General features: G+C 31.7%; 1 long non-coding RNA gene across 1 annotated transcript in view; it reads right to left on the bottom strand.

Annotated features, from left to right (window-relative positions):
- Nucleotides 1–21,738, bottom strand: part of LOC129221239 (uncharacterized) — a 74,310-nt gene that overhangs the window by 43,759 nt on the left and 8,813 nt on the right. Inside the window, exon 2 of the long non-coding RNA XR_008580488.1 lies at nucleotides 12,136–12,185. This is a non-coding gene — a long non-coding RNA (uncharacterized LOC129221239). The remainder of the gene's footprint in view (nucleotides 1–12,135; nucleotides 12,186–21,738) is intronic.

The following is a 21,738-nucleotide window of genomic DNA, read 5'->3' as shown; positions in this document are numbered from 1 at the left end:
TTTCCATTACATTCACAGCCTGAGATTATCATGACTATTTTCAATATTGAAGCGCGAGGCATTGATCTTACTCAATGATCTGTAGTATTTTTCTGAGAATTAACTTTAAAATTAAAAAAAAAAAGTTTTATATTTGCTCAATTTAGGACATTTTAACTTTATGCTATAAAGAACAAAGGGAATAAACCTAGTGAATAATAATAGTACCAGTTGTAATAATAATTTTAGAGTGAAGCAATTTGTAAAAAAAATAAAAAAATAAAGCTGCTATGCATATTCATTCTTCAAAACAAAAATAGAAAATCCAGAATTCAACACAAACGATACGAACTAAGGCAAAAAGTCTCATAAAAAATAAATGAAAGCTAGTCATTGACAAAATATTATGGATTACGAAGCTAAGAATTAAACATTTTTAAGAAGCTTTTATTTTACTCTAAATATAAGGCTTTATTCTCGTTTTACATAATTCGGTAAATTATGCCCCCTCTTTAATTTCGAAGTGCTGATTTATTTTATTTAAACCAACCTCAAGTTTTTATTTAAACAAATGTTTATATATTTTTTCTGCAAGAACATTACAACTATAAACTTAATTTCATGCACATTTCTAGGAAAATTAACAGAAATAGGAGGAATCGTCAAATGAGCCTCGTGATAAATATGGGGGCAACGTTCACAGCAGCTTGAAATACAAACTTATACGAAAACTGGAAAGGAAATTTTCGTTGTTTGAATACAATAATATTTTTCTCTTCGTACAAGGAAGCAAAAACGACGATAACTATTTCCAAATCAAAAAATGAAACTCACTCAAGAAAATTACACATTAAGAACTTCTGCTTTTAGGCAAGTAAAAATTTTTCTAGAAATTTATTCTTTTCTTTTTTCTTTTTGACTAAACATTAAATTTCAGGTTAATCTATTGAAAAATTAAAAGTTATTGTGAAGTTTTGTTCACAGTACAAAATGAATTAGGAAATATTTCTAAAATGTTACTGAAGTTTAATTTGTGCAAATTACGTTTCAACAAGTTTCTCAAATCTTTCTGCATTGGATATATCATTGTATTTATCAGGTCTTTATGATTGTTTCATTTCATATAAAAACCTTTTCCATGCTACTTTATTTTTTTCCTTCGTTCAATCAAAGTATCTAGTTCAGAAGTCAGAGATAACTAAGCATTTTGTTCAATGATTTATTATAATGAGTGTCGAAGTAAAAAAACTAATTCAATCATAATTGAATAATGCAAAAAGAAAATTTTTGCTTTGTATTTTAGGTTAACTACATAATTTGAAATTTTTTGTATCTGTTGCAAAATACTACATAAGAGCAAAGAAATAGAAATGTATTCAATCGTATCAACAATTTCGTGGCGGACAACGATAGATTTATTTCAATTGGATTATAGATTTATTTCAACTGGATCAGCCCTTGCAATTACTACTTGCAGTTTCACATTAGTATAAATGAAAAACAAAAATTGATAATTGTGATGAAATTATTATGATTTTTGACAGCGAACAGTTATTCGCGTAAGCTAAATGTACCGTATAGGTCGAACACACAACTTTTTAAGCGAAATGTTGGACAAATTTGAATCGATGAGTTCAAAAAAAAAAAAAGTCATTTCCACCAAAACTGAAAAAGTATTAACAGGGAACGAAGTAAATTTAAACTAAATTTATAAATTCAAAACTCATCAATCTGTGCTTCACCACAAACAACTTTCGACATAAATAGCCAAAAAAAAAAAAAATCACTTGGTATGTATTTTAACACATTCCTAATGTTTACAACTTTCTCGTGGTTTTATGGCAACTTTTCCAGAACATGTGTCCTTCACTAAAATGCAACCATTTTGAGGGTTCTTTTTTTTTTTTTTTTTTTTGTCAAGGGAATCGCTGTTTTTCTTTCCTTGTTTTTCCATAAGAGCATTTTGATAATATAGTTATTTGAAAATACTCTAGAATGTAACTTTTGCAGATCAGGAATCATGTTTGCTGTTACCTCTTTTGCAGTGAGCTTGAACAGGTAAACGGCACTATCTGCAGTAATGAGTCCTCGAGACATTTGAAGAAAGGTATTTTGTATCCAATTTTAGCAGGGAAATGTTGAAATTACACGTTTTTTACGTCTTTTTTCTTTCAGCGTAAACCAAGTAAGCAAGCTTGTACAATAAAGCTACAAAGGATGATGAAAAAAGAAAAAAAAATGCAGTTACTGTCCTTTACCTACCCACGGCAGCATATTGTTGAGGAGTGTATATTATGTGGTATGGGTTTAAGTTCAGTTAAAAAACAAGTCATTTTGAGGATATTGCTAATTTTCGAACTAAATGGAGATTTTAAAGCTCAATATTTTCTGTATAACTAGTGGGAATAGATGACTTATTTTCAGGCTAAAAGGTGTGTCTACATGAGTTGAACTAGAAAGAAAAATAATCTCAATTTGGCAAAAAAAAAAAAAAAAAAAGTGGAGATGACTGGTGTTTGGGCTAAACGATTCTATTAAAGTTTTGAGTTGTTGATTTTAATTTTATTTTTTCAAGTTTTGATGAATCGCCGCTGATAAACTCGAAGCTGAAGATACGCTAATGTTGTTGCAGAAGTAAAACTGGTGTAGTTGAATCTTTGATAAGTTTCAGTGATAAATTTAAATTTTCATATAAAAACAATGATGTAGGATACAACAGGGATATAAGTTTGTCTCATTTTGGGATTCCCCCAAACCCTCCCCTTGCATTTGTAAGAAATTTTAAATTCAAAGTTTTTGTTGCTACATTTTTCCAAATTTTCAAGCACTTGAAAATGAAATTTAGAACTTAAAGAACTTTTATTTTTTATTTTTTTAAGAAACGAATCATGCAGTTATTGGGGGAGTTGGAGGCCTCCAAAAAAGCGGGGGCCCTAAGATATAGCTTGCTTAGCTTATAGGTAAATCTTGCACTGGTGGTAATGTAAATATATATTTCTCACTAGCAAGTGCATAGGACCACTACTCTTTTTAACCATCAGATTTCATTAAAAATTCTTTGAGGAATCGGTACAATATGCAACAAAAATCGTTTGATTTAACTTTTTTCATGAAATATTTTTAATTATTATTATTATTATCCAATACAACCAGTTCTGTAGTCGGGTTTGGAGAGCTTCCTCCGAAATGTTTTGTTTTTCTTTTCTTTTTGCAAATATTATATAAATTGGTGTTAAAGCCACCTCTTCTTCTGGTTAGCCATTCCCCCCCCCCAATATTTCCCCCCAACAGCAGCTCTGGATGCAACCTCGTGAAACAAATTTAAATGCCCCTTTATTATCAAAATAATAAATTAACATTGTAATAACACGCATAATTTCTTGAGAATATAACTGAGTTATAACTGTTTTTTGAAATCTTAAACATTTTTTGAAAGTTCTATAGAGAAGACATCTGATCGTTGTACTGCTTATTGTTACTGTTTTAAGGTTTGCAAGCTTTCATATTGGTAGGTTTTCAACAGTAACTTGAATTTTATATCTGATCTTTTGATCCATATGTAGCTTTATCTTTCCGAAGAATACGCGCGATGTTGGGAATACGGCGTGCCGCGCTAAAGATGGACCGAAGATAGGCTTAACTAATTCATGCAGCAAGACATGTCATCCTTCCTTACGTCCTCTCCATCAGTTTCTTGTATTGAAAATAAGATTTCTTCAATGTTTTAATCATGGACAAAACTGGGCGGGGGAGGGGGGTCTAGGAGTTGTAGACCTCCCCAAATTTTTTATTTAAATTCCAAAAGAACAATGTTTTATTAAATTAATTTCTATTTCGTCCCCGCCTTAATTTTGTGACATTTTGGACACAAAAAACATAGTTGCAGCCAGGTGTATTTATTTACCATATGAAAGAAAATTGCAAAGACATTTATACTACATTTAGTCGCATAAAATATACGTATTCGTGGATAAACCTTTTCAGCAATGAAAATTTTTTAATTTCCAAAACTTTTCAATAATTATACATCACAAACTGCAAAACATAGTTAAAAAAAAAAAAAAAAAAAAAACCTTTAAATCGACTTATTCCTAGTTCTATTAAAAGTATTTGTTTTTAGCGCTAAAATTCTAATTTTAGACAGCCCAAATCTATGTACCCAGCTATACATCGTCGCCTCAGAGCAACAGTAAGACATCTTACCGTTATTTTTGGGATCAGACGTCTTACTGTTGCTCTGAGGCGACGACATGGTCATACCATTCATTTATTACTTTCTATACATATTCTACGTATCTGTAGTGATGGGTTTTCGAGATATTTGTAGAAACTCGTTTTGGATTTTATACTAACAACAGGGAAATGTTGAAATTCAAAGCTTTTTTTACGTGTTTTATTGCTAGAGGAAAATAAATAATAAGCAAGCTTGTGCAATTACGCTAATGTACAGTATATGACAAAAATGCAAAAAAGAATAATTTGCAATTACTGCGATTTATCTTCCCACGGCAGTATTGCTGACTGATACAACAGGATCACTCCTTGTGATTAGACAGGGCTACCTGCGATCGGCCTGCCCTTTGATAGCCATGGATTAGAGGAAGAGGAAAGAGATAAAAATAAAAGCACAATGTCAAGCTCATAAAAAATATGTATTTGTCTTCGCAATTAACGTTAGCACTATACAGAGAAGAGAGCAAAAAAAAAAAAACACACACACACACACATTATTCCCGTTTTGTTAACATACTGTTTTAAAATCAGAATTTTCATATTGATGTAATTGAATTCGGAGGAAGGGGGATTAGTAATTAGTTGATTATTATCAAAGAAAAGTAGACAAATGGGGGAAGCTATTTTCTTTAAAATGTCTGGAAAGTTCAATTGTAACTCATCTAGTCGAATACTTTCCACCATACAATTTCGACAGGAATTTTTGCAGTCAAATCCCAATCTTTGGGACAGTACCTTAACTTGGGACACTTTGACGAATTTTGTTTTGAATGCTTGTACAATGTACATCAGAAATAATTTCATTGGTAAAAAATTGGAACCAGTCGATGAACAAAGGATGTTTTGCTTAAGTATTTAAAATGTTGGTTCTGTACTAATGAAAATGAGTCTCGAAGTATAGATTAGACAAATTAATAAAGGAATTAAAATGAATGTGAAAAGATGTGAAATGAGGAACAGAGAGCTAAGAACCAGCTTCATGAGGAATTATTTGGGCTCACTAGTTACTTTTATGCTTCCAAATATAGAGGGTAAACCGGAAACATTACATTCAACAGAATTAAGAAGGCATGGGAGAAAATATTTTTTGGAGAAAGTATACATTCTGCAATCTGTGAAAGTTTACAAGATTCGTACTCTGTCTGATGATGCTTTCTTCATTTACTAGTAAAATCAAATTCTTTAAAAGGATAATTATAGTGTCCCAAGCTATTATCTATTTCTGCATTAAAACAATCAAAATGTCCCGAAGTAGGGAGAAGCATCCCTAACTTGGGACATTGAATTTCTATTGAAATATAATAGAACTGCTATCTTCAACAACATGGCAGTTCTATTACATTCCAGAACGTAATAGTTCGAAACGATCATCTTCGTCGAGCAAATTCATACATTTTTTTTCTGAGACGGAAGTTAATACGACTTTTCAATAAAATTTCAAATATTTTGGGCGCAATGTTAAAAAAAAAAGTTCATGCCCTTCCGAAAATTGCTTCGCTACTGATTCGTCGATCGCGACATACTATCACCTCTGATGTATGCGAATGAAACTTATGAGCAAAGTATGAATAATGATTAGTCATCCTTACTTAATTCAGTCAATGTGCTGCTGATCGTGCCAATTGTACTAGTGAGTGAAATATTAAGGTACGCCAAGTGATTGTCACGCTATTCAGATAAGAACACGTTTTGGCTCCAAAGATTCTTAATGGTGCGAGGCATGGGCAGTGCAGAAAAATTACAGAATTCGTGCGAAGAATCGCCGTTGAGTAAATTAATTCATGTGATTAATAATAAGCGCAATGACATAATTTGGGAAATGAATCTTTTAGACGCAAGGTATTAAGGATACCGGTAAGGAAGGAAAAGCGAAGTCCATTAGGATAATTAGTGCTTTGGCTTTATCAAACATACATCAAACCAAATCCATATTCAGTGCTGTGTTTCATATAGCAAATGTATGGAGACTTTTATGCATGGGGTATCTTCGAGATCAGACATGGAAAGAGGCATCAAGCATTTTGTGAAAGGAATCAATGTATCAAACGCAGAAGTTTACAATGAAACCTGAGCTTCATGAATCCCCGCACTCCACCCTATTCCCTATCTCTTCTGTGCAACGAGACTGCACACAAGACAAAAAGTCAATAATAGTATGTTGTGGCCATCACGAAACTTTCTTCTATATCTTTCTTATAATTCTGATCCCTCCCCATGCTTGACGAGGAAGCAACATTCCCAACAAAAACAATATTACACACGCCAAAACTTGACGACCATCTTAATTCCCGATCTATCTCAAAAGCAAAGCAAAGAATGAAAAATTGAAAATTATTTTAAAAGCCTTACTTAAAATAATTACAAACATTTATTTGTTAACAAACACAAGATGGCAACAGTTAAAAAGTTTAAATCATCGCGATTTTCTGGTCATTTTCCAACAATTAAAATCACGCGAAGTACGCAGACGACGGTCTATTACGATTTATCTTTCTTATTGCTGCAATGGGGTTGTTTCCAAAATTTTAAAAGTATTTTTTTTTTAAACTTAGATCAGTGCGCTTTCATTGTTTACATTTCTTGCGGATGACATCACAAATGATGAAATGCCATTCTGTGTTGCCATTTACAGAGCAAAATATTTAATTCGCATCTTTACTCACCTGTATTGGCAACGATATGGTTGATAGCAAGCGTAGAGCGCCATTTTAATTCGCTTCTTGATTATCATAACGTGGAAACGCGGTACAAAGATGCGTCAAAGAAAATCATTTGTGACGTCATCAAGACCACGCCTTGTTTGAAAAACCGGACGTTTAAAAAAAATAAAAAATAACTGTTGGGAAAATGAAAGAATTTTTTGGGTCCATATTATTAACCAACGCCTGTGTGCATATGGATTCACATTTATTGCAAATTTCACACAGGGCGTAGCATTATTTTTTGAGATATGGCTTCATATCATGTCTTCATAGAATCAGCTCTTATACTCTCTAAGGGCTACTTGTCGATAATTTTTTTTTTCAATTCATTATTTCTTGAGATACAGCAGTCACAATTGACGACAAGAAAAAAAAAAAGTTCTATAGCTCAACCCTCATTTGAGCTATTGATACCAAAATCGAATCAGCACTTGTGCCTGTTATGGGGAACATAAGGACCAAATTTTCTTTGATTCCGCCAGTTACATCCTGGGGAATAGCAGGCACGCATAACTCAAGAAACGTCCCATTGCTCCACCCCCCTTAGAAGAATTCGCGCCAAAAACCAATGGGCACAAGTTCACATAAGGGCCACATATGTGTACCAAATTTCGTTCGATTTCATGCGGTAGTTTTTGCTGTAGAGTGGCCACAAAAAACTCGTCACACACATACGTGATACACACACACACACATTTTCCAAAAATGGTCGAAATGGACTTGGCACACTTCAAAGAGTTCGAATCCGTCAAAATTCGAAAATTTGCACGAATCCAATACTTCTTTCTATATATTAGATATAGAAGAAAGTAAAGATAGTTCATCTGCAAAACAGACAAAAATCAGTGTTTTTTGGTTTTTTACATCATTTTTTTTTGTCCATTTTCACGAGAAAGTTTTAAAAAATATTTTCAATGCCAGATGGTAATCGCAAAAATATGGCTAAAAAAACTCGAAGCGAAGCCCCATGGAAATAGGAGTCTAGGAAATAAAAAGAATCACTCTCATTATAATTTTTTTCTTTCTTTTTTTGCGCCATTAAACAGTCTGGAACTAAGTTAACAGAGTGTTTAATTTACCGTTTAGTATGTACGTTACACAGAACCTCGTTTATACGACCGCCTTCCCCCTTTGTCACAAAGTGCAACAATTCACCTTATTCCTTTTGTCACATGTCATATTTTTTATTAGCATATTGTTACAATAACTATGTGATGTCACTTTTTGTCCCCTCTCTCTTTTCCCTGTCACAATTTCATGAACCCTTCTCTCCTCAAGGCAAGACATCACTTGAGGATGACCCTTTTTACAATCTCATAACTGTAATTTACTGAACAATTTTTTTTTTTTTAACACACTCGCTTAATATAGTACATCTACTTTTGTATTTTTAAATATTTAAATAATAATTAGACAACATGAATTTTGCTGCTGAGTGTGGTGGAGGGAAAAACAATAAACATAAAACTTGAAAAAATAGCCAAACACCATTTAAACATGTTTCACTTCACTTATGAAATGTATTAGGCATCTAATATTTGCACCTTCAACTTTCATGACTTTTGAATGGAGGAAAGGCTTCGAAAAATAAGGATTTTATATCGAAATCTAGGTATTACAATTAATATATATAGTTTTTAATTCATATATCCGATAATTATTATTGGAGGATTATGTTAAATAGCCAAACATAAAGACGGAAAAAAATACGAATCTATCGATACCTGGTTCGATGGTCAGTTCACTGGCGTTCGGGAGAAGTAACTTGGACATTCATAGGCACATACTTAGATACATGCGCTCAGTTTTTAATATATAAGATGATCAATTTGTAAACCACATCGTTATGATAAAAATAAATATACGAAATTGCTACATTAAAATCGCCCTTGTGAAGAAGTTAAGTTGTCGATCAAAGTATTTTAAGTTACAGTCATAGAGGAAGATTATGTAGTTTTCAAATAAAAAAGGAGTTTTGAAGGAGTTAAAACCAAAATGAAGAAGCTTGAAGGGCCCTTCAAGCTTCTTCAAACACCCTTTTTTGCTGTAGATAAAGATAAGTCTCCTTATTTAAGAATGTGTTTTGCTTATTACCCGGATTTTCGTTTATCCGAATTGCCTATAATTACAGTTAGTCCGGATAAACGAGGTTGTACTGTACTTATATTACATGACTTTCCAATGTTGGTGCTGTGAAGTATCCATCATACCAATTATAGTACACAATAATAGATATAGACTAAGGTGCCGTGAGGAAATTCTAATTCTCCAAAAGGTGCCACGAAGTGCAAAAGTTCCGGAATCCCTGTGTATATAATAATAATACACCCACATAAGTTCCTACACTATTCTCCAGTGCACCTCAAAAAAAAAAAAAAAAAGTTTCCCATGTGTTTTAGTTTAAAGTTTAAGTTTCAATGAGAGAGCTTAAAAATCCCGTGTGAAATAATATCACATTTTTATTACTTTAGCAAAATACCTGTGCCTATTTATTAAGCAGTACCAGGTACAAAACCGTTTACAATTTTACCAAAAAGGAACATTTTTCAACTCAGTTGACCCAGTTGTACTAACGTTAAGTTGTAACTAATAGACAACTGAAGTTTCAACTGCTTTTGATTTTAAAAATGCATATAATTTCTTTCATGTTACGAAAATTGTTTCTCCACAATGCATTTTCATCTGTTTTTTTTTTTTTTTTTTTTTTTTTTTTTTTTAACCCTTAAAAGGTCATAAGCTTTATGGTGGAGTATGATAATTTTTTACTTGACAAAAATATTAAATGGTAACGTAAATACGTGCGTCAATTTTTGTGAAAATCAGTTCAGTAGATTTTATTGCTTCTGAATATTGGCATAACTAATGGCATTACCTACTTTTGATCCTCAATTAAAAATTAATCTTGAATAATTGTGGAAACTGAATAATTTCATTATTTTGTTTTAAACTATGCTTATTCGTGTATTTTTTAAAACTGTATGATTTCTGGATTTCTTTTACAAAAATTAGTAACTTAAAACAGAAACATCCCCGTAACACTATTGCTTGTAGTAACGGTAAAATTTAATCTCAAATGTTCACCTTTCCTAAGAATATTTCTAGATTCTTATATACTTTATTGAGAAGAATATTGAGGTTTAAAAAGCAAATTAATTTATTGAGATTTAAGAACATGCCACCCCATATAAATGGTGGAGGAGTCGGGAAACTCAAATTAAGAAACTTAACAAAAATTCTTAGTTTATTCTGAGCAACTAATAACAGCAAAAGCAAACGTCAGCAAGTGTTGAAAAAAAGTTAGCATTTGAATTTATGATTAAAAATCAAGAATACAAAAATTGGGGGAAACTACTTCAAAACTTGTATGTGTATTCAAGGACTTTAATGAAAATGAAATTAATTTATTTAAATTTAAAAAACCCGTATTTAACCCGGAAAATATTTCTAAAGGGAAAAAAATGATTTTTCGGAAGTCTGCGGCTCTTATTTGTAAGTGTTCAGCTATCACCGATAAATTGGGTTATTGTTGCATGACTTGCTTTTTTTTTTTTTTAAAGCTTAGACCAGTGGTACCCAACCTACGGACCGCTAAGTTGTTTTGCTTAAATGCTACAGATTGAAAAGTACGATTAATGACAATGTAACAAATTTGGAGCCAAATATTCTTAAATTGGTTTACCTAATAAAAGAAGCATGAAGCAATGACAACAAAAACTGTTGGTTTTCACGTTTTCTTTTTTCATATTTCCCCAAGCTATTTTGGGGGGGGGGGATAAAACTTTAAAATTTTTATGTGTTCTAGCCCGCGAGAATCATTTTTTTGAGGTGCGGCCCTCGATTAGAAAAAGGTTGGGCACCACTAGCTTAAACAAAATACGTGCTGAATTGATTTTTAAAGTACATATTATGCACGAGTTTGATAATTTTTCTGTGTACAAACTATGTTAAAGACGAGATTATTTTGATTTTACTATTTTTTTTTTCCTTGTTATTATTATGTTTAAAATATACTTTTCCTTACATATTTTGCCCTAATGCTCATAATAATTTTAGTATTTCTTTTCTCTCAAATTATTCACTCTAATAATTTTATGGCGTATATTGTGGGTAAAATTTACTTTGTTTTTAAAACTATTTTACTTCATGTTAAATAATGATTCATCCAAGCCATTTATTTCAATTTTCATGTCAAGCCATTTTTGCAGTTAAAAGCTTAGTAATTAGCACAGCTTACTATTGTAAAATTTTTTTACAGAAATTTATCTTTAAACCCATATCATCCATCATGCAATTTGTTTTCCCCAAATTATTCAGCCAGAAGCATCCACAGATAATTTCAAGACAAGTTGTAGAAAATTAATAACAATGAATTTCAATTTAATTTTCTGAAATGTATTGAGAAAGAAAATCAAAAATTTCATTAATTGCTAAAAATGCACAACCGTTCGAGGTTCAGAAAACAACAATCCATGAATACATAGCCAAGGGCGTACATTCCCTCAAGAGCAAAGGCACGCTCCCCAAGAACAAGATCCCACCTTAAGATGCCCTTGAAAATTTCAATGGCTCAGTCTGCACCATCATCCCACTTATCAAAATAATTAATTGAAATAATTTACGAACGCTATGCATGCTATCTCTATGATTAGTGCTTAAGAAACACGCAGTTATTCCATATAAGCATAATTTTCACATTAAAAATGTTTTGCACTGTGGAGTGGCTTATATGGCATACATGTTCAGTAAATTTATACCTTGAAAGTTAAATTATAAAATAGTTGATTCATGATGCAAAAGTGACGAAAAACTGATACCTACTATTACCTGTACACTGCTCAAAAATTGTTAATGCATTATTGTTACGTGTTCTTTTTTTTTTTTTTTAATCATCCTTTCATGAAATAAAGACTGGTGTCTGGTGTCATTAACAAAATTAATTCTTGTTCTATATCAGGGCTTTATTGTAACAAAAAAAAATTAATAAAGGGGAGGACTCTTTATATTCCACAGAAATTAAATTCATGCACGAATAATCTGGAATTCGGATCAACCTGTGCAAATTCACTGAAAAAAAAAGACAGGAGCCAAGCTCCCTTGCAATTTAAGCACTTCTATTCGTGAATAATATAATATATAATTGAACTAAAAAAACTAAATTTCTAATATTTATGAGGGACTGTAAAAAAATAAGAAAACGTTTCAATTAGTGAAATGAACTTACCTTCAACTGAATGGTATTCCTTTTAATTCCACGACATATAATAGGATATGCTGCAAAAATAAATATTTTTTTTATTTAGAAAAGCAAAATGTCAAAATAAAATAATAACAATAAAATAGCGTAGTGATTCATTTTAAATGTATTCGTATATGTTGAAACCATGAGTGGCAAAGTTTGGGATCAATGGCGAAGCGAAATGTCCAAAATTCGTTTCGGTTTAAAAAAAACTATTACTTTTAGGTAAAATTACGTTTTATAAAGAACGACGCTAAAAGCTTAAAAATCGGCAAACTATTCCAATGTAAAATTATGAACGACTTTACATAAAAATATTTATCTATGAAAGTCTATCGGGCGCACAATTTAGCGTTTTTTTTTTTTTTTTTTGATACACATATTTTACATTTTCAATTTCTATGTTCTATAGTTGATTTCCAGAAATTATAACTTTTAATAAATTTCATTCTACCATTTCAGATTTTTTAAATTTATACGAAATATCATACATAAGAACATTATTTGACCGTAATATTTTGTTAAACGTTATGCATAATACTTGATGAAACTATTAAAAATTACATGAAATACATGTTTCATGTATTGAAAATATTTAAAAAAAAAATGAATGCAGTGAGAAATGTGTGCGGTTGAAATATTGAATAAAGTATGTAGCAATATTTAAAAAAAAATAATTTCATACATAAAATACTAACGCGCATAAAATGAAAAATCTATTCTAAGTGAATTTATTCAAACATATGACGAAAACACGGATACTTCTGATCATGGATCTTAAGTCGTTTGGAACTTTTGGTAATGACTTTCATGTCACCTGGACTTTTTGATCATGTGCATAGATGTTTTGTTTCGGAAATTATGGTACCTACATTGCGGATCATGTGGCACGCTACCTTCCAATCCCAAAGCGAATAAAAGGAACGGCAAAATGAAATAAGTGAGCAATTTCCACTGCCGAAAAAAAAACCTTTCTAGAAGCGCAATTTCTCCTGACGAAAGGAAGACCAATACGCGCAATTAGCAAGCCGAGTTGCAGTTAGTCGGTAAACCAAATCTGTTTCTCTAGTCTCTGATCAGTGGACTATCAATGATAGAATGGAACATTAGTTTTCAACCTTTTCATAATTGAGGGAGGACCACTTGTTAGCCTTTCGAATCCAAGGCGGTCCACATTCGATATTTTCAAAACAATTATTAGGTGAAATGTAGAGTATGATGTAAGAGGTATCGCATCGCAGTTTGCGATTTTAAACATATGAAACACGATAGAACATCATGCATCGAAACTTTTGCGATGCAAAAAAGAAAAAATGAATTTTTATTTTGAAAATGGGAATGACAAAATTAGATATTGCAATGTACTTAATGACTTTAGATAACTATTTTCAATTATAAACCGAGTGCAAATAGTTTTATTTATTATTATTTTTTTCGTATAAATTTAGTTTTTGAAATGTTCATACCCTAAACATTCCTGTATTTATAGAACCATCCATTTGCATCAGTTTTTTTTTATTTTGTACATGATAAATGATATAAGTTTGCAACTTTATTCAATGTTCAAAACTTTTTAATCCACCTTGTTGAAAATGTAATTTAGCAAATGTTATAAAACTACTCAATTTTACAGAATTACTTCTCAATATCACAATTTGAGGAACAGTACTACTCCTCAAATTCAGATATTGAGGAGATGAGATACTTGATTCATCAAATGAAATACTTGATTCCCACGCTGGCTGAAATGAGATGGATCCAAAAGTACTTTAATTTTTGCCCCCATATCCAAGCTTAATTTTCCCCAGCTGTCTACGGACCATAAGTTGAGAATCACTTCACTGGACTAGAAGAATGAAATAAAAAGAAAAATAACGTTTAAACATGCGAATTTTTTTTTTTTTTTTGGCAAAAGACCTTCACCTAAAATAAATCTCGAATAATATCTTAAAGAAAGAGGAGAGGGATGGAACTTGTCGATTTTTTGTCCGTTGGTGCACAGAAACTTCCCTGAGAACCAGGTCTTAGCGTCAAAGGAAAGAGTTGATATCAACCCTTTGCCGAATTTCGCCGTTTCAGCCTGGAGCGAAAATAGGCCACAGGGTCTCCAGGGCAGGTGTTCCCTATCGGCTCCAGATAAAATCGCGATCGCTACCACTTTCTTTTGCAGGTTGGCCTACATCTTTCTTGCCTAAGTATTTTTTTTTTCGCCCGAATCGTCTTTTCGTTTCTAAAAGAGGTTTTAAACTTCTCAGTTATGTAGATGCCCAAGGGAACTTGCTGTTTCTAGCTCTAGCGTAGAGGTAACGTACCGTTAGACTTCTTTTTTATTTAATGATTGCTGAGAATCATAAAAAATTGCATTCATTTGAGTTTTCCCATCATTTTGAAGCTTTTAGGATTTTCTGGATTCATGACATCAAATAATAAATCGAACTACACTATACATTTTCGGAAATATTCTCCAAAATAAAATTTACAAACTGGTCATGAACTAAGAACCCAAATGGAAATTGAAACGTAAAAAAACACGCATGCCTTGCTATAAACACTAATTCTGTCGGCGTCGGCCTCGCTAAAACGAATATCGATGGTTCCAACATATAATATTCGATTAAGCAGGGTATTTGAAAATGCGGGGAAATGTGCTTCACCTAATCATACCTATAACACTTGTCTGAAAAAGGCCTAAGAACTCACTAGCTACTGAAAGGTAATGAATGTCAGTGGTAAAAAGTTTTGAAATAAGCCAAGAAATTACAAAATAATATACTAATTAAATACATGTTTATATAAAAAATGCGGACATTTTTAAAAAAAGTGTATTCAACTTCGAACTTAAACTGCAAAACCCTAGTTTTGGAGCACCTCTTTTTCTAGATTACTTTTTGAAAACGATAATTGGGGATCGCTTGCTCGAAGTGTTTTAAGAACTTCTGTACCTTCTTCTCACCGAAATAGGAAGAACTTTGTAATCCCCACTTAGATTTTCGAAATGCCTAATAATTCCTGGACGAGGAGCTACAGTTTGACTATTATTGTCATTGTTGGGAGAAGTTTTACCTTCTCATACAAAAACCTTATAGATCCCTTCAACTTGGTGCTTCCAGTCTTGTCCATAAAAAAGAAATCCTACCGTTCTGCCTTTTCAAGTTTCATTTCATTCATTTATTCCTTTTTTTTTTTTTTTCAAAAATTGATTCAAAATTTTTCTTAGCACAAAACATTTGGAAAAAAAAACAAAAAAAAAACACTAGTCTTATTTGATTATCCGAGGAAATTATTCGATTAAACGAGGATATTTAACATTGCGTTTATGGGAAAAATTCGGCTCTGTAAGGGTTTTATTCTAATGTTTGCTTTTCCGACCCGATTAAGCGGGGCTGACAGTATGAGATTCTAAAAGTCGCAATTATTTTGAAAAAGATTTATCTTAGAAACCTAAATTATTGACAGACATAGTATTTCAAGAAATGAAAATATTTCTTGACACGGGGGTGAAATGTTTATCGGGGTGAAACGTACGAAAACAGTGATGACCATAATATATTGCAGTGCTAAGTGCAAAAGTCGTAAATGCATCCGAGTTCAAAATGAGAAATTGCAGTTTAAAGTTGCGTGCCTTCATATATTTGATACAGATGCAATTTTTCAAATTAAATATATATATATATATATATATATATATATATATATATATATATATATATATATATAGCCCATTCACAAATGCCCATAAAACATTGGATTCAAGTAAAATATGTGACAAAGAATCACTTGGTGCCCGGAACTCAATTTTGATAAAAAGTGCAGATACGACTTTTGTGCTTAACGCAGAATAGTGGTCAATTCCAAAGAAAAACATTTTCTGACTATGAGATGGAAGAGGGCAGGAAGATAAGAGATGTGTGTGTTTTGGTTTTTAACGATTGGAATGTTTTATAAATTAAGAAACAAACCAAATGTAATGTTTTAAAATTTTCAACTGCTCCCCCCCCCCTTTTTTTTACTCGATGCTAGATTTTTATTAAAAAATACAAAACGTGTAATAATACGCTTCGCTCAAGTCTTGAGGCGTAGTTCCAATTTTTAACGTATGAAATACACTGTAGAGGTGTTAAAAATATCCATGATTGTTAACGTTTCGTAGGTGACCAAAACTTTAAAAGGAGTAAATAAACAAAATGTTTTTCATTTTTAGCTTGACTTTGCATAAAGACGGATATTAAAATAAAAAAAAAAATCCTCCTTGTTTCGCGTTTAAATAACTGAGGGAAAACTAATATGTTTTACTGCACTCGTCATATCTAATACTTTTAAAATTCAAAACACTTAATAACCCGACTTTAAAAATATGTATTTTTCGTTTCTCAGTTGCCAAAAATAAATTGTATAATTATGTAAACAATTATGAAGCTGTATTAGAAAAATATTTTCAAAATCTACGGCGCCTATTCATAATTTTAACACACAAGTAAAAACTTTCGCCTTCTATTAATAAGCACATGACACGTTGGTTTAATATTTTGGCATAAAGCATTAAAGGGTCAGTGTGACACTTATCGCACACATAGAATGAAAGGTGTACATCTCAAAATATAGATCATCAATATAGGTGCGTCCGCCTTCATTCTGCCAGTGTGATATATGTATTTTTTGCATTCCCACTTCACTTACTAAAGTAAATTTTACCTAAATAGGGTGTTTTCTAATCTGGTAATAAAATTTTAAATTTTCCAATATCCTGTCACAAAAATAAATAAATAAAATTAATACTTTTTCTACATATGCACTTTTAGTACATATATGTAGAAAAGTACAAAGAATTCTTAACATGGTTTTATGTTTGAAAATTTAAACTACAAAATCAGTCTGTCGCAAATTAGCTCTAAATTTCAGTTGGGATCAAAAATTTTTAAAAACTCAATATTTACTAATTTTGATACCGTACTTAATTATAATATAGTAACAGTTATTAGCCAAAAATATCTCTATTCAGGAAAATAAATGCGTTTCAAAATTTGGGTTATTACATACAATGGTTTCTTGCAACGTCAAATTAATGGTAGGACATTCCATTCAACTTTTCTTTCTATATTTTCTACATATTTTACTTTACTGAAAATTTCAATGTAGTTCCAGTATGAAGGAAAGAAAAAAAAAAATCCAGCACGTTTTCAGCATCAGTAGCCCCTAAGAAAGTACTGTCGGCCCCGCGTAATCGAATTTCGTTGGTTCCAAAAAAATTAAGAGGGGTGTTTGGTAAGCGAAGAATTTTTTTTTTTTTACCTTTCTGAATTGACAACAGTAGTCTTAAACCTAATAATTATAAATCAATAGCTATATAAAGGAAATAACTAATGTTATCTGTAAAATGTTTTTGAAATAAGCTAAGTAAACAACAAAATAGTTTGGTAATTTATTCAGAAATGATAGTACGCATAAAAATTATAAAAAAGTAACTTACAACTTCAGTTATAAAATGTTTTTCTTAGCACCTTATTTCCGTACAATATTTTTTGAAAAAAATTCTGTAATAGTGGATTGCTTGATCTAAGGTCTTTTGGGAATACTTTCCCAAGTCCTTTTCTCCTTTCTCGTCTGCCGTGTTTTACATTTAATATTTTTCAATTCGCAACTCCAGAGCTCGAATACGCTACCTTGAGGTGATTAACAATACTAAAGAAAAAGGTAAAACATTCCATTCCACGTGTTTTCTTTGGGGTAAATTACAGGCTTCAGACAGTTTATGGTGTAATGTAATTTCAGAAGAATAGAAAAGAAAGCTTCCCACAAACTCGATGAAAAATTACTGTCATTCACTAAGCGTCAAAGCAAGTTATAAGTAAAGGCATTTGTCTGTTTTACCTTTTTCATTCGCCATTAGACAGTGGCTGCAGCGCCCCCTAGTTTATTGGAGTTGCGAATTTATTATCGCCTGAAATGCGTATATGTCTTTGTGTTATTTAATTTAATTATCTACGTCGCTGTTTATAGTTTTTGTAATGGAAAAGAAAAAATAAATTAGATAGAATGGAGGAAATGTTTTGATGAAAAATAAAAGTTTTTTTTAAGCCCGTTGAGGGCAGAAAATATTGTTTTATATTTTTATGTCAACAATTGTTCTTACTTAACCTATTTCTAATTTATTTTTTAAAAATTTAACAAAAATATTTGCGAAAGCTGATAAATATTACTCGATTAAGCGGGATCTTTAACATTGTGTCTATGGGGAAATATTCGGTTCCGGAAGGTTTTATTCGTAAAAGCAGGGTATTCGTTTATCCGTTACCGGATCGCTAATTTCAGATCAATTGTATTTGAACAACAAAATCTTCAAAAAAAAAAAAAAAAAAGAGAGAGAGAGAGAAATATAGTAAGTAAACAGTAAAAAAAAACCTAGGACATCAAAATTACTAGTAAGTGCTCGAGAAAATTAAAGAACCAAATAGCCGCTCCAAACTGAAAAGTAGAAAAATTAATTGGTGCCAAATGTGGAGTTCAAACAGTGGTGTAACCAGTTTAATTATTTATTTATTTATTTTTTGAGGGGGTTATTGAGTGTTCCTTGAATACGGCACTGGTGGCGTTGGTAAAGAAAGGTGTTTTCGAGCTAAACAACGATGGTACAGTGAAAATAACACCTAAACTGAGACCTAATTGGGGGAGGGAATGCAAAAGATTAAAAAAAATAATAAACATCCAAGAATTTATCGGACTATTCGGAAAAAAAAATACATACATGAAAAGTTTTAAAAACTCAATTGAATTTATAGCAAGAAATAGATATTTCTTTAAATTTCCAGGGCTTGTGATCAAGTTTATTTTGAAGGGGTAGAAATGTTTAAAGCTGGGTTTGTAATTTTTTAAAATTTAAATCACTCTTAATTTTTGTGAAATTTAAAAAAATTGCAGATATTAACATTATAATGTTTGAACAAGATGTGATTTTGTTTTATGCTTAGCTTAAAGATAAGGTTTCCATCACCAAGTGCATTTTCAGAGTAAAATAATATGTTGATCAATCACGTTTCTTAACTATTTTAGTCATGGTGTATAAGAAAAACTGCAAATTTGTATTTTATTTCTGAACTGTAATTTTGGAGAACATAACTTTACTTGAAATAACATTGACACGAGTCTAAACTATTATTTATGCAAAAAGGTGGAGATTGTTCTATCTCCCCCCCCCCCCCCTTGCTACCAGGTTATGATGCATTTGTTTACTAGCCTTTGTCTTTTTGCTTGAAAAACTGTAGGGTATCCAGAGTATAAAATTAAATGAAAGCATGGAAAAAAATTAAGAATTCTTAAATAATTGAATGTATAGTTTTTAAAAGGTCTACTATGCTACAAAAGCTCTTTTGTAATGTACAAATGTGACAGGAAATTTTATGCTTTTAATTTCTGTTCCATTGTTTATGTCATTTTAATTTAGGCTATATCAAGCAACCATAAAACAGTAATCTATTAGGATTGTTAAACTTGTATTATTAAGATTTACGCCATTCTAATTAAAACAACCTATTTGGAGTTGATGAAGCTAATTAAAAATGGATAGATTTTGAAGCAATGTTTTTATTGCAATTCATGGAACTATTTGATGCGAATAAAGAGTGCATTGGAAAACTTTTTTTATACATAATATTATATCAAAAACCTAAGTTTTTGACAGTTTAAATCAGTTCCTGATGTCAAAATGTCAACTGTGCTGTCAGTTGCTATTTCTTTGCTTGCACATAACTGGAAAAATAATTCATAAACTAATAAATGTATATTTCATAGCAAAACTCCATTTTACCAATGGTTTTCTTTGATGTTATGCATATTGCAACATTAACAACTGGTTATCATTAAAATTTACTAGATTCATCACAACACATTAACATTTGATAGGAACTGTCTGGTCTGAAAAATTAGATGTTGTCAGTCTATTAGACTCCCGAATGAAATTTCTCTCGAGCAGGGTTTACTTTCTTAACAAAACCATCGGAGCCTTATGGTTCTGAAAGCATTTTTATATAAAATGTCTGGTTTAAAACTAAATTGGCCAAAAGTAGAAAAGAGTTCAAGTGCTGAGTTTCCATGAACATTAAGCAATTTAAAGAAATTTTGTTTATCTCTGGCTTACTCATATATATTTAGGAGAGCATTATGGAAGTAGCATATCTAGTCGCAGATATCACACATATGATTTGAATGTACATGTAAAATCCAAGACCATTAAAGTAGCAATGAACACAGCCTTGGAGGAAATTTTAGAATAAATCTGAAACTTTTTCCAGTAGTTTCATATTTGTAAATTACCCTTAGACACAATGCTTACCCACAGAATTTGAAAAGTAGCCTATCAATACTGTATGAGGAACATTATTCCTTTTGGGGGTTTTAATAAATACTGTTACGAATTTTTGACACCTTCCATCCTGTTGTCACAAAGTGTCAAACTTCAACTTACCCCCTTCCCTCTACATATCAATGTCATAGAAAAGTTCATGATGTTTCACTTCTTCGTAATCCCTCCCTCCTACGTATCACAATTTTGCGAACTACCCCCCCTCAAAGCGCGACTGTTCAACCTTCTTTACTAATATACTACTAATAATTAGTAGGAATTTTACTACTAATGAAGCTCAAAAACTTTCTGTCTGGATTTCTGTGACACGCACATCGCCTAAACCGTTCAGCCGATTTTCATGAAATTTGACACGAAATTAGTTTATAGCAAGTGGGGGGGGAGGGGGGAGTGCACCTCAAAGCAATTTTTCAAAAATTTGATTTTTTTTTTCTTTTCCAATTTTAAGAATATTTTACCGAGAAAATTATACCGTGGAACTGTAACATGGTCAAGCAAATAGCCATAGCAAATTGGTGAGAAATTCATCCATTATTTGTAAATATACAAGCGAACCAAATGACCTTTTAATTTTCTATTAGGGGCAAAGCGGTGCAGGTACCACTAATATTAAAATAAAGAGGGAAAGCACAGGAGTATTGTTCTGTATTTATCGGCAATAGCGGCTAATTCAGCCTCAATAAAACTAGTAAGTGGTAGGTATACATTTCTGCTATTGCATAACAGTTTCATGCTGTCAGGAGCGCTTCGGAGGTCTCCCCCCCCCCTAACAAATTGCATTCTTTGGCAAATTTGGGGACATACTTGCAATTTTTAAATGCCCGCACCCAAAGTCCCTCTTCATTGGTTGTACTTATGTGTGCATACTCGTATTTTATCATTCAGCAAAATTTGGAATCCCATTAGGTAAATTAAGAGTTTACATTACAGAGAGAAAATTTTAAAGAAATTATTTGAGTTTTCAGACAGTTCTAAATTTTATCTAGGTTGGACAACAGCTTGTGATGGCTGAACTTAATTTAAATATGGAGGAGAATCCACTACATTGTTGCAGTTTGAGCAGTCTTATTCGATTATACTAGATAATTATTCAATTGAACAGATTCTTCGACATAGTGTCAATGGGAGAAAATTTGGTTCTGGATTTGATTTCTAAAAGAGGGGTTATCTGTTAGAATAAGACACAGCGCAGGATTTTTCAACACGCATTTTTTTAGAATAAAGTGTTTGTA

This window comes from Uloborus diversus, chromosome 4 (genome assembly GCF_026930045.1).
Source record: "Uloborus diversus isolate 005 chromosome 4, Udiv.v.3.1, whole genome shotgun sequence".
NCBI lineage: Eukaryota > Metazoa > Arthropoda > Arachnida > Araneae > Uloboridae > Uloborus > Uloborus diversus.
This window is presented reverse-complemented; position numbering and strand designations above follow the sequence as displayed.